The sequence below is a fragment of the Mya arenaria genome, chromosome 9, assembly GCF_026914265.1.
Source record: "Mya arenaria isolate MELC-2E11 chromosome 9, ASM2691426v1".
Lineage (NCBI taxonomy): Eukaryota > Metazoa > Mollusca > Bivalvia > Myida > Myidae > Mya > Mya arenaria.
In genome coordinates this window covers 22,353,311-22,379,626 of record NC_069130.1, presented here as the reverse complement: position 1 = coordinate 22,379,626, position 26,316 = coordinate 22,353,311, and the positions used below count along the sequence as shown (strand labels likewise).

At 31.9% G+C, this 26,316-nt stretch overlaps 1 long non-coding RNA gene across 2 annotated transcripts in view; it reads right to left on the bottom strand.

Moving 5' to 3' along the window:
* The window catches only part of LOC128203758 (uncharacterized), a 340,403-nt gene that overhangs the window by 135,933 nt on the left and 178,154 nt on the right, over positions 1 to 26,316 (bottom strand). For both annotated transcript variants that reach the window (XR_008256036.1, XR_008256037.1), the window contains exon 6: positions 22,586 to 22,643. This is a non-coding gene — a long non-coding RNA (uncharacterized LOC128203758). The remainder of the gene's footprint in view (positions 1 to 22,585; positions 22,644 to 26,316) is intronic.

Genomic DNA, 26,316 nt, shown 5'->3' with positions numbered 1-26,316 from the left:
ACGCAGTATTAACTTCACAAGTTTATTTTCGGGACCTTGATAAGTTACAGCAACGTAAATTTTAATAATGGAATATATTACAAAATATGTCCCTTCACTACTGGTATTATGATGTTGTTTTTATTTTCTTTCATGCTTTATTATAGGTTTAAATGTAAGTATTGATGTATTTATTACTTATTTTATGTTTAGCAAGATATTTTGTTTTGTTTTGCTCAGACTGTTTTCAATAAAATTATAATGGTATCTTGCACATTCATGATCATTGAGTCACCAGTGGATAACATACTACGACACTCACTTTGCCAACTGTTTCGAGGAGCTTTCCTACGCCACCTTAGGTTTGTACAGCCATTTACAGTTTATTTTCACATTTTATTTATTAAAAATAACTGTTCCATCATTTTAACACCTAAATGTCATTGCATGCGTTTTTGTTTCCACATCCTTTTCACGATTCACCCAATACCTGTATCAGATTAACTACACATGCCTTGCTCTCTTACAGGAAAAGAAGGTCGAGAAAATAACCAAAGTACCTTTGCAAAGTCGTGTGCGTTTGAATTGAACATTACTGCAAGCAGTAATACAAAAACCTAAAATCAATAATTTGATAAGTTTATTGTGCATGCACTGTGTTATTTTCCTGGCGGATATCAATTTATCATATGGGGCTTAACGTTGACATGTCCTCCTGTCACTAATGGACTAGTAAAACATTGAGTTTTGAGGTGTTTACAAATGCAAAAAAATCCCTTACACGTGCATTTAAAAGTAGCCATGCCGTGTTCTAGCCAAATAAATATGAGTTAACATCTCAAATAGAATTAACTTAAAAAGAAGCTGAAGCACTTACATTTTGTTTGGAATTGAGCCACAATAAATTTAAACAAATGGTAAAGAAAGAATGTAATTAAAGCAATCTTTGGCAAAGGTGTAGTGACTGAATGATAATATATAATTTTGAATGTAAAGATAATAAATTATCTGTTTGTATCAATTTTAAGAGGAACAGTCTTTGGAAAGCACAATAAATGTGTCGTTTGTGAAAAGTTTGCGTATTTGTTTTAGAACTAAACATTTTTTTGCAAAAGGAGATCAAAACAGTATTTAGTTATACGATTGCATGCAAACGCAAGATAAAATTAATAATACCATCAAATCAAAGCTGTTGAAAACATAGCAACTATAAACTATATATTGCTTACAACATGTCGAATAATGAGCCATTTTGCGTTCAAAAATATCCTCGGGCGGAATCACAGACATGTAGTGTTCGGTATAAAGACAAAAGACGCTAATGACTTATAAGTATAACAACGGCAAAATGGCAACAAGTCTCTGAACAAGCCTATCGTTTTATGTAAAAATTATACATAACTTTTGTATTTCAATTCCAATATTACACCAGTAAAAAGAGATATTTAGAGGAATGCCTTGACTATGATTGATGATGTAAAATATTTATCAATAGGGTTATGTTCACTCTTATAAATAAACAATAATAAACCCTTGATAGGCGCGAATAAATCATATTCAGTATGTTTTGTACAGTTTAACTGTCGTGAAAAAGTATAAAAGAATAAAGTTAAAGTCAAGATAAAAAATAAATAAATGAAGTGCACATTTTTGACCACTATTTTATAAAACAAGTATTGACATTTGTATCTCATTCTCAAAAGAAAATAAATCAGTACAAATAAGGAAATGCACAGTTTTGAAATATTCATATGTTGTATTGTTTCAATAAATTGAACTTAATCTTGCGAAAATGAATAGCGCAATCAAGGATATCTGTATTGGGGTCCCCATGGTATTGTGTTATCATTAGAACAATAGATGTGTTCCATTTAATGATAAAATAAAATACGTAGGTCATCCTATTTGTATATCATTAAAATGCTATCATATTTGAGAAGTTTGATTGGCATTTGATTGTTAATGCACTACTGAGTAAAATACTAAATTGGAAAATAATGATTGTTAAATAATATATTGCTCAATAAATAATGTAGCATTTAGCTTCCCATTGAATGATTGACTTTTTGTATTGAAATACGTTTTTAAAATTTGAATATTTTTATTAAATGAAATATGTTTTTATTACAATTGAACAAAATAATGGTTGCTGAGGTTTTGATACCTCCATAACGCACCAATTGTTTTATGAAGAAATATGTAAAGAAAAGAAACCTATCACTTCTTTAATGTTCGAGATTTATTTCTGTTTGTGAGTAAGGCATCATGTTCTCATTAAAACAATTGTTGGGTTCCAAATTTATTAATCAAATAACTCCTGAATAATAATTCATAAAATAACGAATCATTCGAATATAAACTTTATTTCATTTTAATTGTTTGATTGACAAAAAGCCTGAATGGGAAATAATGGCAATTTTAATTAACAAATGAATAATTTAATGTCTAGCATCCTATGAGTTCGAAAACAAATACGTTTTAAAAACAATTAGCAATTAATTATTTTAAAATTATTGATATGCCTCTTTAAAGCATTAGTTCAGAACTGAAATGTTTCATAGGTTGAATATCGTCGACTGTATTATAAAACAACATCCTACGCGATTTTCATCAGAAGAAAATTGGTTGTAAAATAAAACGTACTACAATAACAATAACAAATTTCAGTGAACTCTAATTATCAATTTTAGCTGAAACAATTATACGCAAACAAGAACGTTTGGGGGTGCCTATAGATAGTCATCAATGCTAATAAATTGAATAAAAACGTAGTTTAAATGATTTGTGACAAGATTGAAAACAAACAATTCATATACCTAATTAATGGACAACATCATTTTTTATCTCAGAAATGATGTCTTCTATAAGTAGATTATTTACTTTAAACAGAAAATACGTACATTATTTTATACATGTGTAGTTCTCGGCCTTCATATACAGAAAAAAAACATATGCAGAAAACAAACATATGCATCATGATTTGTTACTTAATTATATTACAGTACATAAATATTTAGATAGTATATACTACATGTACAATATGAACTCACAAATAAAGTGTCACATCTTGGTATTCCAGTTTATATCACAGTCAGGATTACCCACCAATACGAGCGCTTCCTAGAAACAGAAACAGTCGTGATTGGAACGAAATCCGGCGATTGACCGACTCCGAGATGTTTCCGCGTTGCTATCTGATTTGCAACAAGCCTGCAATAGCCCATGATACTATTTTATACTGGCTCTTCAGTGTGAAAAATTGACTTGATGCGCAAAGTTATATGTATTTATATATATTTAGGTTTACTATAAGCAGACCGGTAATACTTTTTACGTTATCCTTCCTTTTTCTAAACGTGCGAACTTAAACATATTACCCAACACAACTATAACTTGTATAACATGAGGGGTATGAAATAACCAAAATACGAGCATTTCACTTAACCCACAATTCAATATTTACACCTTAACTTCCATTCGTTAATACCCTAATAATGACATCAACCATGGACTTAATTCCTTTAATAAACTATTCGGAGACACTCATGCTTGAAATACAAAAGGACACTGTCTACAGCTGGAATATATACACGGTTTCATCTGTAATAAGGCTTCAAAATTTATTGAATGAGAGAGATCCGACTTAAACACAATGCAACTAGCTTTATTGAATCTGTTTAAGCTCAGGTTCCCACACTTAAGACAGTGCTAAAAGTGTATTGCTTCATCAGAAATAAATTATAACTGATAAAAAAATGATTTCAAGATAATTATATTGAACATGCTAGTGTATCATTACTTTCGGTATTAAACATCCTTTACGATTTCAAAATTCCACATTGGTTGCTACAAAGTTCATCTTCACGTTGTCTCAGGGGCATTGAACATATTGCTTTCTTATAAGATAACACAATATTGTAACACATTATATTAATTTCATGTGATAAATTGTGTTTCTTTATTATTTCTAATGTATTTATTTTCATAAAGTCTCACAAATTACAATTGAGTAATGTGCTCGAAACTTAATCTACGTGGTGGACGTAATAAATCAGACATACAATCATGATACATAATTTTTGTGAGGCATATGTGAAACAAAAGATAAATCAAAATGAAAAAAATCACATCCTCAGGCAAATATAACGTTTTACAACAAATGTTTAGTACATTACAGTTTGATTTTATAATCTAAAACGTTTTTGTTTTCGTTTTGTTAAAAATTGTGTTTCAGACTTTGCAAACCAACAAAAAGTACGAATATAACGACGTCGAGACTATGTAATTCTCGAATCTATTTCTTCGAAAAACAGTTATAATTGACATAGCATCAAACTTTCTGTATCAAGAATTAAGTTCATGGCCTGCATTTGCGTTCAGAAAGTTTATTTATTAAAACCCCTTATAAGCACAATGTGATATCTCGATTGGTGGTTCGTGCAATTACACGCTGCGGCTAGACTGCCCTTCATTGTGTTGATTGATATCTTACACATGTACAGTGTATATGTGTCTTTAACGTCATCGATTGCGTTGGTTATTTTACAATTCATCAAAATAAGTAAACATTTTCACAATCGGGTTTATAATATATATCTAGTCGGCAGTCTTAGTTAGTGTTAGATTGTAACCAATTTCTGTAAAAGAACATAAAGAACTGCTTAACGTTACAAGAGAACGATAGATATTGCATGTGTTTAAATATTTTAACTAATATGATGAACAGTTACAGAACTATTCGACGTTTTCTCTTTGTAAACAATAGAGACCCATTCAAAAATAAGTTTCCTGTAGGAAACGGAATTATCGTATCTTCTTAATTTCCAGCATTTCTTTCCAATTTCTGACTTTAAGTCAAGTAATAAAAATATGATGTTTTCCATAGTCACTTTGTCCACATACCAAAGTTTGATGATATGGAGTGTACTGTTAGAGAGTAAGAGCTCTGTTCAGACTTGCGACACACTCCAATGGCTCACATTTTAATTCACTTTACATAGCAATGAATGCAGCTAATCCATTAAGAATTCCTGATGTAATAGTTCGATGACATCAAATAAGATTTTAATGATAGAGAATAGGTGAAGTGAGCGACGTGATCAAGCTATTCTTAATCATTAAACTCTTAGTTAAGGTAATCAAACTGACTAAAAATACAGCCCCTATTGGCTGACACATTGTACTAACAACATCTCACGCAGGGAAGTGTGTCGAATGATTGGCAGTATGCAGACCTTCAAACACCTGCGAAAGATGAAATTCTTCATGATAATTCGTTGTACTCAATGAATGCAATATCTGCAATCTAATTGGCTGATAATGTAGGTTGTATTCAAATATTTATGCAAAAAGCTACAGAAACAAGTTCAGTAGCAAAACGTTTAAACATAAACACGGTTTAGTGGCACTAAGACATAGAACATAAAATCACAAACAATAAACAAAGAAGAACTGCACAAAACTCCACAAACAGCACAGTGCATAAATACTATATATATATATATATATATATATATATATATATATATATATATATATATATATATATATATATATATAAATAGGTATGTTTATCAAGAATTGTTATGTACCGCCTTGGAACGGTCAGTAAAATGTAAATTTACTGGGGGTTTAAACCAGTTTATGTACACAAACCTCACTCTTATCCTAACAATCCTTAATAAGGATAAAACGCAAAAGGTAAATCTTATCAAAGTATGCATTAACTGGAGGAAACTTATCAATAAAACAAATAATAATAAACGTATAGGTAAACGGAGTACTTTTATGATTAGAAATCCCTATTCTATCTGCAGACGGAGGGATACAATTCAGAGCACCTAATTCAAAAACTTCTCAAAGATACGATGCAGTCATTGTTAGAAACTATAAACATCCCACACAGTCTGCCTTATAAAATAAAAGGCTTAATACTGTGTGATCATAGAGTTTCATAATAAAAAGCATCATTGTACTAAAACTGGGAACAAATAAGGAAAACATTATAAAAAAAGCGACATGTATTCGCTAATCTTTCCTTCCGAATGATTTGAACATGTAAAATATTTGAAGAAAATGAAGTCACATGCCAATACACTCCGAGTCAGCCAAGAACTTGTTGTCCAAATACGGTTTTAAAGATAACATGAATTAGCAAAATCTTCATAAAAAATCAAAGGACTGAAGGCTTAGTTATGAAAGGATGCTATAATAAACCCTATATTTTGTTTCAGGCATTCATTTTCAAAAACTTGAAGGAATGTGCTCTTCAAAATATCGCCTTTATATCCGCGGTTTAAATAAATTCCAAGTAGTTCATTAAGTCTACCTGCCCAACTACCTGCTGGAAACATTTTAAAGACTTGAGACTTGAAACAACATGCAGTTTCCCATTTAAACAAGTGCTAGAAGACATATACACTATCGCACAAACCATTAAAGTCTATAAACCGTTTCCATCAAACTTCTTTTGTGAATGAATTCTCTTCAAGTACAGGCACTTTTAGTATTAACTTCAATAACTAAACGTATGTAACATTATATGATAGAACATATTGGGCCGATTGTTAGGAACATTATTTAAGTTAACAACATGATTAATGGCATCGTTGTAAAGCTAAAAATGATTACAAATACAGCATATCACAAGAATATCAATTTAGCTTCCAGAGCAGTAACGACTTTAATGTTGACAACGATGAATGTACACCATTGTTAGCTTCACGGTTGTTAACTACACTTATCTTCAATTAAGAACCAAAACAATGGGCGCTATTGGTCTGCAAATGATAAAAATCCGCTAGATCCAAAACAAAGAGAATTATTCATCAATAGTGCAGTTTTGGTCAAACGCCAGACAACGCAAAATAACTGGCTATGAAATATTATTCTTATGGACTGTTTACTGGATATCACAGAAGGCAGAACATTAAACTTCCGACTTCCTTCCAACATTTACACATACCGACACGTGTGGCCGTTGAAAAGTTTGTCATTAGACTTTTATGTCAATGACATTTTTCAGAATGTATGGTTATGTAATATAGCAAAAGCATCATTTTTTTCCTTTAGTTATAAGTAATCATCATTTTTAGTTATAACAAATATACTGTGAGTACATAGAACTGAACGAAACCTGATAGCACATTTGTCTAGACAACACATAGATTATTTTGATTTACTATCGTCTCAACCCTATAAAGACCCTTACATGGCCGTATAATTTGCCTCAGATTTTAGAAAATGTTATGTTATTACCCAAAATTTATTCATGACAACAGTTGTTATAACATTATTTTTATGAATTACAATGTGTATGAGTAAAAACTTCTACAAGTTAAAGTAAGGGTTAACATTAGGGTAAGTTCTTCGTCCGATTTCAGGCCTCGCTAGGAATTTAAACATGTATCATATTAATCACCATAAATATATTTAACTGGGTAGATAAAAATCAACGCGAGTTGTGTCACAATAGATTCATGAATGGAAATTAAAACATTTTTAGTAAGTGTAAACTTTTTTTATTGTAGAACAATTGTGACACAAGCTATTAAAATATATATTCAATTGCCCTCGTTGGCACGTTGATTCGGGAGAGTCTGAAATTTGTTGTGTGGGTGCGGACCGGAGTACCTTGAAGTACCTTGATGAAACCCTCTTGACCGGATTGTGACAATAAATCAAACTCAAATGCGGCCAGGCCGTGAAAATCCAACCTGGGTCGCCTTAGTGGAAATCGCTAAATGGACAACCAAAACGAGTATTACCTAAACATCTGTGTTACTAATGCATTTTCAGCACATTCATTGATCTGCTTCGTGTGTAGGTTTGCGTTAGTCCTGACCAAACATACCAATCAGCATAAACAAAGCAATTATAGCAATGATAATGACAACTCTGGCTACACTACGACTTGCTGGAATGATGACCTTATATTAATTGCTTGCCAATGCATTTAGCAATTATATAATTTTAGATAAGAGGTTTTAGGGCTAAAAAGGTGAAATCGAAACTATTTAATTAAGAATAGAATTTCATTATTTACAATATTAAACGGTAGACGACGAAATTGTTCACTTTATTAGATTATTTCGTTCCTTATTGAATATTTCAAAGTGCTTGCTAACTTAATTATGCTCTAGAGTTCCGGCTATATAAAATCAAAAAGGAATGTCAGTTTTTGAAAGCAGACATTCAGGCTAATTAAGCCAGTGTTTATCAAGAATTTACGAAATATTAAACTATCTATACAAAATTCTCAATAAAATAAGTAAGTAAATAATTTGTTTCGGCTTGTATTTATTTAAAAGTTTATTGTTGAATATCATATTTTTCCCGAGGCTCGATGTATAATCCTCGGTCCATGGGTCTGAACCAACTGGGTTGGACTATAAAAACATTTGCCTGACTCACAAAATGAGCTTAAGTTGATATTAGAATACTAGCCAACTTCAATATATTTAGTTTGCTCATGCTCTGGAAGTTATACAATTAAATAACGGTTTAGATTAAGACGTTTAACCACGAAGCTTTCGGAGCAAGTTTAGGTTAATGACAAACGCATGCTATATCAACAAACATACACTAAATTTATTGTGTAATTATGAAACTCCCATACAGTTTACATGAATATGTAGGCAAAAGGATATGGCATTTTTTACAAGATTTAATCTATATCACTAAGGTCTTCGCTATGCATACATCAACTGATAAAAAGCTTAAACCAAAACCTGCTTGATGTGTACTGCTGTTTTTCTTATTAACAGGTAATATTGCTTGGGTCCTTTTTGTCTTGTATTAATCTGTTCTCTATTACACTTTGCGTCAGTATTTTTTTTCTTATTAATAATCTGCCATTCATACAGTTTTAATATGCCATTGTTAATATCATATTTCGACATGGACCGAGTAATAATAAATCGCATTGTGTTTTTCTTGTTGGAATGTATGTGCCTTTTAGATAATGAGCAGTATTTCCAGAGAATTGTAATCAAAGAAAACGGTAATATTCGGAGAAAAACAAAATTGTCCTTCATGTTCAAAATATCCTAAATCTGAAATAGAAACTCGTGTACATAATTCTAATTGAAGTATTATATAAGTCGGTACATGATTGAAATTTAATTTTGTTATCAATTATAAAACTGTTATTTCAATAATTTTAACATATATTCCCAAGCCCTAAACACGCTCTCTGTTCTCTCATAGGTTTACCCGAAAGTATTGCTTGAATAACAACTGATGGGAATAACACCGAAAATAAATAATTCGGTTAAAGGTAAAATGCTACCATGGGAATATCTTTACGACAGGCAAAATTTGTCCCGAATCCAAATGGGAATGGTAAAACTGTCGTGAAAAAAATCGTTAACACTCCCTGAACCCCATATTAATGTCAGTTGCTTCACGATTTACTACGTTAATGGTATGATTTCGGAGTGGTCGCTAACGCAATTGTTACAATCGATTTGTTTGTTTTTTTAAAACAAATGACTTTCCGAGAAGAAATCCGTTGTTTTCTAGTGTTTTAAATTTGTGGTCTGAACGAGAGGACATGTTCACATGTTTTAAACTTATGTTTTTTTGCATGATTTAAATACTGTTTTATGACTGTTTAATCCATGTTTAACTCTTTCCGGAGTAATAAGCCCAGTCAGGAGATATGTGTTTGTAATACAGCACCCTATCTACATTGCATTGTTATATGTTTCTCTCTTGCCAGCTTGTACCACACTGTGGTCAATATAGTTTCCCTCTTCAAACTTTCTTAGATATTCGGTCTGGTCTTCAATTTGGCGCCTAATGTTTGTTTTTTTTAAACAATGCCATACTTTTAAAATAAATTGTGTTGGTATTACCTTACTCACACTTTAAAGAGCGTGTATCATTATTTTTGTTTTTACTTTTTTCCCTAAAATGCACGTATTCATTCTAAGAAACGCAAAAAAGAATGAACAAATTATGAACGCAGGAGATACCGTATTAACATAGAATGTCTGCGGGCATTTCTATCAGTTTGTCGGTAAGTGTAAAAGGCAATTTTTGAAAAGTATGGCCTACATACTAATCTCTTCTTTTTTATAATAGTTTACATGTCGTCCTTTGTACATGAGTATATCCTCAAATATGAATGCAAATAAACACTTATTTTAAAGAAAACACACACAGATATTCTATCTATACACGGTGTTTCTATAAAACAAACTTATTTGTGTGGCAACAATCTTTAATCGATACATCAATTCTCGTTTCATGGTGTTCTCTAATGGAGAGTGATTAAAATTGTGTACAGGGATATACAGTACTCTCTCTAAGGGCAGAAAAACTGAATGCCTCAAAATACTATATCGAACTGGATTAGTTGTTGCTTTATCGTTTCAATTAATCGCACGCGAGGTCCATTACTCGTTCACAGATTGAACAACACAATGTTCATATATAGAGTTAAGCTACACATTTGTAAAACGCTCAGAGGATTTGATAAAACATTTGCAAACATTCACTTAAAGCTCGCTGATATTGTCAGTGGCATACAACAATTTGTTGGTGCCATCGTACATGTTATGCTTAAATTCAAATTATACGCATACCTAGATGACTTTGTCAGCGCATATGGCTAACATGAAAATGTACTCGTATAAGTAGTTTTTCGCAATCTCTTAAACAACTTTCAATGGGAAATGAGTAGGCGTGTTTGTACATTTTAATGCTATGACGCTTTCGAGTAAACATAACCAACAGATATATATAAGGTCTAATCTTGACTTCTTAATATTGTTCATTGTGTAAAGCTTGCTATGTTTAGTAAAACCATTACTTAATATTTGAGCCTATCCTATCTAGATTTGAAAATATGATATTGGCATGGATAATAAGGGGCAATATAGATACTAATGCAATATGGAGGTATATTCAAGGGTTGCCTTAATGTATGTTGGTAAGTTAATCGCTTTCCCTTTGGATAAAAAGGTATGGAAATGATAAAATACTCATAAAAACTGAATAAGGTCCTAAAATACTACTCATAGAACATCACAAACAGTTATCGAAAAAAAAAAAATTTCATTTATACTATGCGAAGTTTTTTTGTTTTTGGTAATCATTTTTGTTGACCAAAACGTGTTAAATAAAAGCCAATAACGGAATAAAACACCAATAAAAATTGTTCCTCCGAACAGTCCTATAATTGCTTCTAAATGTTAGCTGTCAGAACTGTTTTAGAAACAGTTTATGTCGCTAAGTGCCGTTGAGAATAACAAAATCTGGCCAGCGAGATTAAAGACAATAGTGTTATTAGAAAATAACATGAATCTAATGTCTCTCTCAATTTATTACTGAGACATTCGTGACAATAAGTCAAGATGAAACAGTGCATTGTGATTCAAAATTTCAAACAAAGTTGTTCACATTTTAAATGCTCTCCCACGCAAAGAGAACATATTCAGAGACATTAAATATTAAAAGAATTGCTTCTTATTCCCGTATTAAATTTTGAATAATAGCATGCTTTTCATAAATTAAGCAACCAAAATAAATTGATCCATAACAATCGAGATTGAGCAAGGATGTTATTCATGGACTGGAAGCTTATCATTGATTTTTCATATCTTAAATTATGAATTCATGTAGAAAGTACATACAAACTTTTTTTTTCTGCACAAGTGACGATGATAACTGATGTCAAGACGCGTAGTAAATTATGATAAATACCGATAGCATGTAGTTCCTCTAAAAATCATGTCATTTTACGATTATTAAGTTTTATCTGAAAAAAACAACAAATTTTAAGGATTATATATTTATCTGACCTGATTAAAAAGACATGAATTTTTCGTTTATAAACAGTACCATAGAGAAAAATGGAAGCGGCAAAATGTCGCACTTGACCAATTTGACATGGGTGTGCTATATGGAATTTTTCCTAGTACGTCCAATTCCACGAAAATGCCTTTCTGTTTTTCAAGAAAAAAACAAGTGCGAATCCAAATGTTACTTTGACCTTGTTTTAAGACATTTTAGTTATACCGAACTCAGCTAAACAAACGCTCAAACGAAACACTAAAGACAGCGAGAATATGCGTACACATTTTCCATTGCTCAGTCGTACTTCATCAATACTCAGTTGATATCTAAGTATGTTGTCATCAATTCCGAAATCTGTGTCTTAATCGTCACAATGAACGTGGTTGTTCCCTTCCGCCATAGCCTTTTGCTTCCAAATTATGAATAAGTGTCCTCTCCTTCTTGACGCTAGTTGCGACGCGTCATCTATGGATGTAATGGTAAAGTAATTTATCACGCCACGAAAATGAACGACGCAACGCCATTAGTCCAGGACTCAGATCTCGCGATTTATCCCATGTTTTTTTTATTTTTATTTTTTTGCGTCACTTATCTTTTTATCATACTAAAATTAATAAACAATGAAACACTTCAGGATAAATGAACTCAACTCTAGAAAAAGAATGCCCCCAAAATGAAACATGTACAAACATTTATTTACTGTCAAAATGTAATATGTAAATAATGTTTATTTCGCTGTCAGTTACTATATCTGCTTTTGCAACAGGGGAATTAACAATGAAACAATGTTGGAGAACTGAAAGGGTGTCCCAAGAGACAATACAAACATATCATAACCAAAAAAAACACACATTCTGTTTGTGAACGGTATCATTAAAACGTCTGAGGATCTACAACATCAAAGTTCCATCACACGTCGGAATGGCTATGAGCCCTCAACATCCTGATTATATCAGACGAATATCAATAGCAAACTACGTTTTGAATCAATCCTGGTTGTCTAGGGAGCCAAAATACCGCCATCTTAATGTGACCAAATGCATTCTTGTCAATATCGGAGACAAAATACGTATTGAATACACCGGGATTCACAATTTGATATTTAAATACAAACAAAAAAGACCCCACCCCCCACCGCCCCTCATATTCCAATTCAATCGATATTATATTCGGACTTTCTTAGAATTGGATATAAAATAACGTTTGCCAGTCAACTCCTGCCTCTGCCGATGCATTTGACCTACATTAAGTGGCTTTTTACAGATAGTAATAGGTATGGTTTTGTTAAAGCTGTCATTAGTCTGATAGTCGTTTTCCAGTTTTAATCACACAAACCTAATTGAACACACCTAAGCTCTATATCTGAAAAGGAAATAAATAACGTAAATAGTTTGGAAGTCATTTGCCATATATGCATGTCTCAAGTTAAGAGTGTCTTCTATCAATGAGTGCATGTTAACTTTTGGATGTTTAACCAATTAAGCCTGTAGGTCGGGCGCAGCATGGGGTCGACTTTTCGATAAGAATATATAAAAAAAGATATTAGAAATAGTGTTCTGCGCACAAATTACCTACAGAATACCTCTATACGAGGAACAGCGCATTTGCGAATTATTTCATTTAAAAAACTAATTCACGACTAAATTGAAAGTTTGCGGTTGTTTTTGTAACTAAATTGAACATTTGCGGGTTTGTTATCTGCTTAAATGTTGATTGGTTGCCAGATCTTTTTTTAGAAATTAAATGTGAAACAGTCCGGCGAACCCATTGGCGGGCGGAGGCATGCGCTTGAATGCTACCTTACGAAAGTAACAATGTATTATAATATTATTGCGTGCTGTTTTTTCATTTAATATCAATAGAACACATTTATTACCTGTCCAAATGAACATTTATAAGCACGTTTTGACCTATCTACTATCGTTATAGCGTCTGTTCATTCATGGTTTGGTTTTTACTTTGACATGAGTTCAAGGCATTTTGGACGGATGGTGGGAAAGTTAATGGTATGCTTTATCTACCAAATGATCTTTCAGAGAAAAAAATGTCGGATGGTTTTGTACTGTTTCCAAATGCAAGAAAGTGTTTGTCCTAGCTTGTATGCTTAAACGGTTCTTAAACCATTTCAATGCATGCATTTGTCTTTCCACATCCTATAAATATATCCGATTTTGTAACAGTGTATAAGCATTAAGCCAAAACATCGAGTAACGCCTAACATATCCTAATTAATTTATCTTTGCCGAAAGAGCCGTTCATTTCTGGGCAGTCTCTTTTGATCTTGTCAAGACTTATGCGAAAAGCTACAGAAACAAGCTCAATAGTAAAAAGTTTAAACATAAACCCGGTTTAATGGCACTGGGTAAACGCCAAAGACGCTTTAACTTTAATTTTATTCACGACTTCAAGATTTCATTCCTTACCATTCTACATTGCCTTAGTAAAGATGATCGTGTGATATCAATACCTGATGACTTTAATATGCACAACCCCTTGTGATAATATTAAGCACAATTGCAATATTGTACTTTACCATAAGCTTACACAGAAACATAAATCACAAAATTAGTAATGATTGTATCTATATGAACTGTTCTTTCGTTGGCGATATCATACTATTATCTGGGGTTTAACGTAGACATGACTTCCACTCACATCGGGAGCATTTGACTTAGGTTCTGAAATAGCGAATAAAAAAACAGTTTTTTCGAAGGAAATAATGTTGCTTTTGTGATGTTTCAAAATGCAAAATGATTCCTGTATTCATGCGTAAAACGCAACCATGTATACACTAGTTAATATGAATATAAACATCAAATTAATGTGATTTTAAAGACCCTCACGCACTTCCATTTGTTGTGGGCAGCTGCAGCCCAATTATTGTTCAACCAAATGACAAATAAATACTTTAATGAAATCAAAAAAATATATGGTTAAAAACGACAATTACATACAAATACATGAGTAGTACTGTATGCACATAATGTGTTAAAATGCAATCAAATCTGTTAAAACAAAGAAGATATAATGCTTTCATATTCCTACATAACCGTCGAATAATGAGCAATTGTTTAATCAATAATACCGACGCATGGAATCACAGGCATTTAATATTTTGTTTCAAAGACAAACGACGCTAATGGCTAACAAGTAAATCTATGACAAAATGGCAATACTGATTGTTTTCTGAGCAAGCATATCGTTGTACAAACAAGGGGAGAGTCAATTGTTCTATTTTTCATTTTCAATAGTATGCCAATTACTGAATAGATTTTTATGAGTGCTTTTTCTCTGATTGATTGGATAAGGTATCAATGGGTACCTTTTTGACAGAATAAACAGGGCGATAATGGATGTCTGTGTATGAGTAAGGCATGGTGAAATTATTTAAACAGTACACTCTATCCATTTAAAATTAATCAAATATCTAACTAACTTAAACCATTTTGAAATGTGAAGTGTTTGATTGACATTTGGTCGTAATGGAACACCGAGTCAAATATCAAATTGGAAAATGATGGATTGCTACAATTATTGACCAATGAATAATTTAGCTTGTAGCTCAAGATCAATTTACCAACTATTTGTATTTAAATACTCGTTGTCATTTGAACACTGTCATATATTAAACATGTTTGAAATATAAGACTAGTATTTTGAAATATTGATAAACCTCAATAACGCATTTAATTGACAAAGTGATATTTGCAAAAAAGTATAATGTCGACTGTTTTATATTATGATTTTAGAAAGAAATCTTTGTTTGTATTTAAAAGCTTTCTTAATGAAAAGAATAATAACCGCCATCATTGTCTCTGCTTGTTGTTTTGACTTCAGCTTTCTTGTTTCGTAAATGTGCTGCGGTAGCGACAACACCTCTGTACAATGTGATGACTGGTTCTACAGCGAACTCACTTCTAAGCTAAATCATATAAGGATTAAGCATACCTTTACTTTATTTAGTATTATTATCAGATGTAAAATACGCGTCTTATTTCATTTCTACAAATAATTTCGTTGCATTGCCTAGTATGTTAACTTTAATTAGTCAAGATATTGATTAAATTAATATTCAAGTGATCCAGTATATTTTTCGATAATGAAATATTTTTTTTTATGTTTTGGTATTTTTGGTGCTATTATGATATCAAAGAGTAAACCATTTTATTAAAAAATTGTCCTGAGATTCGATACAGAAACCTTAAACGGTCGTTATTTTAATCTATATACCAAACTTGGTAATATCACGTAATAATATCGACTAGCCAATTACGCATAAGGAATGAATTCTACTAGGTAGACATACCTAGCAATCTTTTATAATGGAAAATACGAAAAAAAACTGCGAAAAATAAATTAATTGTAAACTATGTGGTACTTCAGTTAGTAAATTTAAATCTATTGTACGCATCGATACCAAGTTGATGTCAGTTTTCGAAAATTTTCTCTTTTTTTTCGCTATTTCATACGGAGTGCAGCCCCTTTAAAGGCAATCTTACTCCAATCAACTTGCAACACCATATTATTCTTGGAAATTGATGGAAACAATCATCCATTCAACTGAAAATTAAATTAATAGATATATCAATACATGATGTAGTTATAACAAAAGATTCATGGCACAAACGGAATACAATAGCATGTAACCATCTCCGAGCTTGTCGCCCACCTGCACGAATGTGGCTACGAACTACCATATTTGGAAAGCGTAGCTAATCGCTGGTTAATATGTGACGGAGTCTGTATCAATCTTATATAATTGAGGATATGCATAGTAGTTCGAGAAAGACCACGACATCCCTATAATTGATCACAACCTTCTATGAAGCACTAATTACTCCGATCTGTAGAGTTCTCCTAGTGCGTGCATACATATCAATCGATATGGTATATTTTTACCGCCATAATATACTCATTCTTGGTATTATATACGACTCTCTTGTATTTGTAAACATTAAGTATTAATATGTATATCAGAGTAGTATGATCTGCGACTTTTTAAGCGATCTAATATGACAAAAACATTGACAAGACCCGAAAATACACTCGATTAACTTCTACAAAGCCATCATTGATAACGATGCATATACAATTAACCACAATGATTATACAATCGCACTTTAATGAAAACGTACCGCAACGGCAATATGCAAATACTCGCAATTTCACTTGAGCTAAAACGCGTGTTGATCGTTAAACTGTTTGCGCATCGCCATTTTCTTTTGGAAATCATTAAGAAATATTAATCCAATCTTTGGAAAATAGTGGTCATTATGTATTTCTTTTTGTATCATTCCAATAGAAACGATTGTTTACTCATGTTTCAATAGAAACCACGGATTTCATCCCAACTTATATTAAATGCATTTATAGTTTATGATTATAGCGGCCTAATTGATTTAAAACAGAAAAGTGAGTCATCCATTGTTTTCTTTATTTATGTTCAATAAAGACCCCGTGTTAGATAAACAACTTAACTGTTAATGCTAGTTGTAACATTTATACATTAATGTTGCACGTCATTTCATTAATGAACTCCGTCATGACTTCATGTATTCTAAACGCGCAATACATGGTCTGTCTTACGCAACTAAAGTGATATCGTCATGAAATGTTCAATTGACTAAATAACGTCCTGAAAAGTCATATATTAATTTAAATACCAAGCAAAACAATGAAAGGAAATGTATGTTCGACGGCCTTAAATGGCGCGATGCGGCTCATGTTAACGACTGTTCTAAACGTATCAATTACCGCGCCACTGAGTGTTAGGATGACGATTTATCCGTATTACCGTATAACTGTTTCTGATGGAATATGTTAAAGAGATTAAAACAAGTAAGCGTTAACTATTGATTAATAAATACAATAAAAAAAAATCCACTAACTTTGGAAAAGTTATGTTTGATTAAATACGGAAATTGTCTTAACTTGATTTATGATTTATGGTTTTAACAACCTTAATTCTCTGTTGGCAATTGCCATCATAGAACAGTTTTATGCTCGTAATAAGCTGTAATAAAGTCGAATGTAAAAAACCATAATAGCATGGGAAGTTATTCAATCCGTTAAGACGAGTTGTATTCTTATGGATTCGACAGTGAAATGTCATGACTTGTGTTTTCTTTACAAATGAGACAATGTTCCTTTGCAGTCATTGCAATCTCCTCACAAAAAAGTGCAAACGTCTTCTTTGTTAATTATTCAGTTACCAGGAAATTGGAAATCTTTATTTTCAATTAAATGAAACAAGATTGCGAAGTCTTGACTGATCTAATTATGTTTGATAACTTGTTTAACTATATTCTTTATCCTCAATTACTTGAATTCAGATTAGATTTTACAAATTAGGATTGGGTAATGAGCTCAATATCTTTTCATAGAAGTTTTATATTAGATATAAAAATATGTGGAAAAAGAAATTGTGATCATAGTATTTTCCTTTATTATTTCATTTGCCTATATGTCCATAGTGTAGTATTTTTCGTGATCAATAATTCAGAAAAAATATCAATGGTAGAATAAAATCTCCGTAGTACATATTATTTTGCTGCATCGTTCTCATATCAGTTCGATCACGCCTTTCCTTCCCTGCCTTTAAGATGCACTAAGATTGACCATTATTAAATTATATTGTTCTAATATTCCGAAAAGATGAATACATGTCGAAAAAAAATAGTTCTTATGTGGGACACCAAGTTTATTTTGAATGCAATGTGCATAAAGCACAAAATTCCGACCTTATGAGACTATAGTAGATCTCAATGAATATTTTAGCATTCACAAATCAATTAATGTTTTTGCGTTTTTAGCTTTTAAATACACGGTTACAATCTTGTTATAAGTAATTAAAATTTTCCATTAATGCATTTTTTGGTAAATAGTAAAAGGTTTATCAGTCAAAGTTTCTGTTTGTTATACATGTGTTTGTTTTAATTTTGCAGGCATTGCATTTAAGTTACAAAATATTCGTAACAAATGGATAAAAAATATAATGATACAGTACTCGTAAAAATACACATACGAGACAAAGTGAAATTTAAATATTTTAATCATTTCACTAGCACAGAAAATAATAGAAGTTTAAGCAATTAGTGTAAGCATTCAGAAATAGCGCAGATTACAATGGTTTATTTGAGACCTTATTTTAACTTTGCACGAAACACCCAACTTACAGTATAAGGAATTGATTTCATGTCCTTCATTATTTGACCAGAAGCGTGTTCCTGAGTTCCCTTAACAAATACAATGTGACATGTGGATTGATGGTTCGTGCAAACAAACACTGAGCTAGACTGTCCTTCTCATTTATGTCTAACAAGGGAATGGTGTACAGAGTTAATCAGAATGGATTCGTGTCGGAAACGTATTTGATAGCGCTCGTTGATTCAACAATTCAGCGGATAGAGCAAAAAGAGAAAACTGTTTTTAAACCACACATTTATATAGTTGCAAGGTAAAGTGAATACTACTTTATTCATTTTATGAATAGGTCATCTGATTTGCGAAAATGACAATCTGAGTAAAAGCTAATTTTTCGGAAGACTTTTGTATAAACTAACATAACTGTATGAATTGCTTTACGTCGCATGACTATGGCAGTTTTTCAAATTATTAATTGATGTGCTCGATTTTAACAACCAATATAAAAAAATGTATACAGAATCATTCGTCGACAGTTTCACTTCCTTATTTTGAAGAGTCGTTCACAAACGCTTCTCCGGAGATAGGAACAGTATTGCATCGCTTTCGTTTTTCCGTCTCGTTTTCCGAGTTTTGGAGCATGTTTCTGCTTAGCACGTGAAATTTAATCTTATGAGGTAACTAATGGATAACAAGATGTATTTGCAGAAAAAATATAAACTTAAAGACATGTACACAGCATGTCGATTAATTACGTTGTTGGAACATATCATTAGTATCTAACCAGTCGGAATTACAGTTTCATTTTATTTCATTAGAACATTTAACCACATTGCACCGAACCAAAGTGTTAACAAAATTGACGTCACTTTAGTTTACACCTATTTGCGTGTGTCCTTTGCAAGTGCTGAAAAAAATATCTTAAAAACAACAAATTTAAAGGAATGGCGAAAGGAATTTTCTTAGACATTAGAATCGACCGGGCGTTTATGTGAACACGACTTCGTCACAGCTCGGGGTTTTTGACAAGTTACGTCTTTTAATAAACACTAATTTGTTCTGCTTGATGGGGTGATGTGCTGTTTTTGAAATAAAAAGTAAATCGAAGGCAAACATTGTTTTGAAAATATATTCAGCAACACACAACAAACATAAGAATTCCTTTGTTGCGTAATTATTGTGCATAACCTTAACAGCCAGCAGAGGTAGAAACCTAATATCATTATATCATCTGGGGTGAAACATGGACGTGACTTCCTCTCAAATTGGGGACATAAGGGTCAGCTTCGTAAATAGCAAACAACGAAGTTCCGTTATGGGCTTCGGATTTTTGTTTTATTTCCATGAACAGTTTGTGCTTAGTGTTAAAATTCAACAACAAACGGAGATGTAAAAAGTATATGCATTTGTAGTTAAAAAAGACAAACGCACGCAAACGCTAAAGCAATCTTTGTACACAATGATCCACACAAACAAATGCAAGCTAGTAAAAATAGGAGATGCATTATCTAGAAAGAACAACATATTCGTCGCATAAAGAGCAACTGTAAGGTCAATATATCGACGAACGCAATTAGATACATTTAATGCTTTCAAAGACAAACGACGCTAATGGCTTACAAGTAAATCCATCACAAAATGGCACTAATGAATTTCTCTGAACAAACATATTGTTTTACCATCAAGAGTTATGTCAGTATAATGTTTCATTTTTCAATTATACGCCAATTACTAAACATATTTAACTGAATGTCTTTACTATGATTAGTGATATAAAGTATTCATCAAAAGTGCTCCTTTTTACTCTCATGGTAAATAAGAATAATAGTTGTTTCATCTCCGTGACAAAATGGTATTTGTACTTCAATTTAATAGTGTAAATGGTGCAATAAACGTCAGGTAACATTTTTTTTCAAAAAAAAATGTCTTGCTCCATTAATCTTTAAAATAGATATGAACATTACAACGTCTTTAAATAGTAAAAAAGAAAGTATTTTAATATGTTGATATCGTCATAATCCATGTCTTTTTAAGTGGTACTTTTTTAAACAGTATTACCCTATTTTCATTATCAAATAAAAATGCATCCACCACAGAAAAGAACAACAAAGTCTTGCAATATTCATCTTGTGTTATATTGATTTAAATGCACTTGAACAACTCTATTTTTAAAAGTTACCTATTTAAAAGTATGAAGAACGCGATAAGGGACTTCTGTTTATAAGTAAGGCATGTTGTTATCATTTAAAAAATACACATGATCCATTTAATATTAAATCAAATATTCCTAATCAGTTTGGTAAAAAGGTTTTCAAATTTGAAATGTTTGATTGACGTTTGGTCGTATATGGATCATAAAATAAAGTACTAAATGGAAACATGATGGATTGCTTTAACTATTGATCCATGATTAATTTAGCTTGTAGCTCCCGATCAAATGCTTTAATATGAGTATTAAAGTATGCTTTGTTATCTAAACACTTTCATGAAATCAACATGTTTTAAACAAAAACGTGAGATTTTGAAGTATTGATAAACCCCCACAACGCATAAGTTTATCAACAAAATATGTTCTAGAATATAGAGTGTCGACTGTTCAACCAAGTGAGTTTTTGGCGTATGTCATAAGAAAAAATAAGTTGTACTTTTAAACTTACGAAATGAGTACAGTGTTAACCACCATCATTTCCTCTGCTTTTCATTTTGGTATGACTTAAGCATGTTTTTTATTACGTTAACGTGCTGAAGTAACGGCGTTTTTTTGTGAACAAATTGATTGCACGGTTTCTATCGTAAACTCATATTTAAGCCAAATAAATATATAAATATAAGTATATATTTACTCTATATATTAGTTGTAAGACACACATATATATAAACTGAATGTAGCAGACGTAAAATTGCATTGTTATTTCATATATGAGCCCCATCAGGCGATTATTGGCCTTGGGAATCTAGTTGTTATATTGATAATAATGTGTTTTCGTTATGACGTCATGCCCATGATGTCAAATGAAGTATTCAAAATGCGCAATACATTTTTTTACTTGTCAACACGTATCTTACGAAACATAAGTGATATCTTCATACAAAAATCGGAGCGACTTTTTGAAATGTTATTTAATTAAAATACACCCAAAATATAAAAACAAAACTGATATATATGTCCGTCGGCCCTAAATCACGAGATGCGGCTCATATATGGATAGGTTATAATGCAAATCGATATTTATAACCTTTTTTGAATCAAGTAAATAAAAGTGATCTAGTATTTTTTATCTCAAATATTGAAAGCATACAGTTTTCTGATATAATAAGCTACTCTTGGTTGACAACTTATGTAGTCACTTTGAAAATATATATGAAGATGTTATAAAAATCCCGCAGAAAATACCTATTTACCTGAAAGTGAACCTCAAAATACGGGAATAATTATATACATTGCTAGCTTTTGGCGGGTGTTATCGTTTGAATCAGGTATGTACACACGTTGTTCAAGAACAAAATAAAACATTGCTTCATGATTTAAGTACAAGTATTAAAATATTAGTTGTTATTATTTATCATGTTCAAAAACGATACATAAATATGCCTCATGATTTTTAGTACTAAAATATTACTTTTCTAGTAATTTATCATAAAAAGTAAAACATTTACTCACAATTCACGGTATTCCACTATTAATCACGATTTGTATTACCCTCCAGTGAAAACTCTACCTAGAAATAGAAACGGACGTGATTGAAAAGAAATCCAGCGTTTAATAAACTCCGAGTTGTTACCGTAAAGCTGTCTGATTTGCTACAACGCTGGAACAGACAGTTGAATAGTTTTTTTTTCTGTTGGCTATTGTGATCAGATCATTGACTGGTTGTGCAAAGTATATTTATGTAATTTTCTTAGGATTACTATAAACAGGGCAGTAATTATATATTCGTACATGGTATTCATCTATTATTTCCGCCATGGTAAATCAGAATTTTTTACCATTAAATCGTTGTTCAATGGAGAAAAACTCCTGTAAGTCATTTGGAATGTTTATTCCCTGAGAATCACTTATATAATTGAATGCTAAATTTGTTAGTAACATTTTGAAAACCTGATTTGGACTACGGTCGAACCCGTTAGCTCGAACTCGCTCGGCTCAAAATATGCGTTTGTTCGAACTGGATGTAAAGAACCGATTTTGTTATACTGAATATAAGCATTCCCGCTTGGCTCGACTTCTCCGAGGCTCCTTCTTTATTGGGAGTTCGAACCAACGTGGGTCGACTGTATTCAGCTGTAGGTTTTTAATTTCTGTTTTTATTAGCATTATAACATAAAAAATGTCACATGTCATTAAGTATTGTTTTCGAAACCATGGATTTAATTGGGACTCATGAAAACTATCATTTATGTCAGTCATCATTTAAAGGCCCAGTACCATCTAGGATTAAAAAACATAATAATAAGAATTTGGGTAAAAAATAAAAATCCGTATAGTTATCCATTCATTGTTGAATTTTTAAACAAAACACATTTCTCTCTTTGTCAAGAGTTTAGCTACGATCAGCCATGAATAGAATATTCGCAATATGCATGAATAAACATGATAGTATGGCCTCATTTATCATTTCTATTATAAGCTTATGACATGCTTGTTGCGAATGATAATAATGCATCAAAAGATTTGGATGTTGTACAACGGTTCAGGTTTTGCTTCGAAATTGCACATTTATTCCTGCATAACTCATATTGCAACACAATTTGCTGCAACCTTTTTGCAACAAAAATACAAACGTTAATGGAGCTTTGCCATTAATTTTGTTACACGAAAATTGAAAATCATGCTTTCGAAGGTAACGAAATAATCTTGTGATATGACATCTTATATTAATTCAGTTAGATACAACTTGTTACAATGTGCTCTGTTAAATGTTCCTTTCAGAATTTCCTCATATATTTTTTTATAGATTTGGCACTCTTGTGCTTAATATCACTTCTTCTGTTGCATTTTAAATTTCATATAACACACGCAATGTGACATGTTGATTGATGATTTGTGAAACCAAACGCTGCTCTGTTTCTTGTTAATCCGTTCTCATATATGAATAACAAGTAAACAGTGTACGGAATAAATTAAAATTGATTCGCGTCTGAAACTTCATAGATTGCGTTTGTAAAGAAATTGAATTTGTCAAAAAGAGCACAAACACGAGATAAATAATATTGGTGCCTTAAATACCCACGTGTTATACTTTCTGGGCGTGTTGTCGACGAGTGCATTTGTGTTAGTGCTTGATTTGATATTACTTTCTCTTCAAACTGACATTTTTTGTCCCTGAAATGTTTAATGCCAAAACTCCTTTAATTATAAAATCAGGAACGTTGTGTCTATTAATGGCCTTACGTGTGTTTACGAACATATGTTATCGGCAGGTATAGCATATGTTCGGTTTGGGTTTCGGTGTTCATTACACGTATTTAAAAATATCAAAAACAACAGAAATGCGCACTCACTACGCAATAAGTTTACTTATCCCCTTTAATAGCCTTAACAATTATCTTTTGGGTAACACTGTTATTTTGCAGAATTCAAAGAAGTTAATTTCGCTATACTGACTGCAAATTATGAAATAATAGTCATCCTGTTTGTAGGACAGGCTGGTTAGAATGAGTATAAATAGCGCGGAGTAGTCTTATCAGACGTTTCGTTATGCTCAAAGAGTTAAAAAAAGTTATGTCAAAGAAATAAATAGTAGAAATATGAGGCTTTTAAGCATGTCATATATTGAAGGTCATATATTTATTAACTCTCGTTGAAGCTCTAGTAACTTCCATTCTTTCAAACCGTTCCAGTTTGATTACCTGGACATTTTTGGTAAAACATGTATTTACTCTTGTCGAAGTCCTAATAGACTTTCATTCTTGCTAATAATCTTGTCATCCCGACATTAATTGATAAGACAATGCAAATGTATTCCGTATATGTCCCTTTGACCTCGGTTATATCATACTTATTAGGCTGATATGTGATAAATTCGATTAAGCTAGAAATTGGAGTAAAAAATATGCGTACGAATGCTTACTAGCTGTAGTTGTCAATTCCAGCTTATTGCATTTAAGGTATACTAGTTATATGTAACTTATTCTTATGTTGTGGGTAGAGTGCAATTCCGATTTTCCGTTCTCTGAGGTGGCGCCTAACATCTGATAAAGAAAAGAGACATATTCTTTTGGCAGACTTGTTCATACCAATTTTAGCAAAATATGTCCTTTGTTTCTTTGTTGCTGAATAGTTAAAATGAGAAAACCAGACGTGAACAAACTTAAAGTCAAGTAAATTATTCAGGAATTGCACGTCCTTAATATCGATAGGCTTTTGGTCCAAATTGTTAATGCATACTTGGTTTGTATAACATGATACAGTCTAAATTCAAATGCTGCAATTTCTAGTCTTTGTCCATTTTGAACAGCCTTTATAAGATTGAAATTATGCATCTCATTGTTATCACAATCTCTTGTGCGATGAGTAATGGTCATATATCCGCCTGTCTCCACCAAGAGATAGAGTACTTTAAGGAATGGCTACGAATTGTGCAATATTTGTCCTTATTTGTACCATTACAGGCTGCATATGAATGATTATATATAAGTGTCGTCATGTAAACGTAATAAAGCTAATTAAGTGTACAGTCGAAACCCGTGGGTTCGTTTTCCGCATTGGTTCAAACTTAATGTAAAAAATCATTGTTTTATGCAAACATTCCAGCTTGACTCGATATCCGCTATGTACGAATTATATTTTGGCCGGTCCCTGGTATTTCCAGCCAATGGGGTTGGACTGTACAAGTACAAAAAGGCACATTGAACAATAACAATCATAACATTCAATCAACGTACAATTCTGAGTCAAGGATATGTTAGGTTTACATCTTAATTTGAAGTATGTTTATTTGAGAATTACACTGATCATAGGTCTAGAATTGCATTTCTTAATATAGGATGTTCTTTTTATATTCACAATTGAGTGTAATATCATGCTTAATATAACAACTGTATCCCTGATAGCAGTTATCTGCTAATGTGTTCAAATGATGTGCACATCGCCGTCAATATTCGAGACATTATATCTATCCCATTGAGAGCTATTAAGAAACAGATAACAACGTGCTTTAAAACTGGCCAACGCCAAAGCATTTGGAGAGTTTTCTAATGGATGTCGTCAGACAGGAGGATCTTTTACGTAAAAGCCTTATTTATATGATGAGTAACTAAATTAACAATAGCACTGCATTTGAAACACACACGACAATAACCATTATAAATAATTTAACAATTGCAGATGCAGATGACATTTTAGATATAATGTTACTGTATGGTTCTTATCGCTTATATATCCTTAAATAT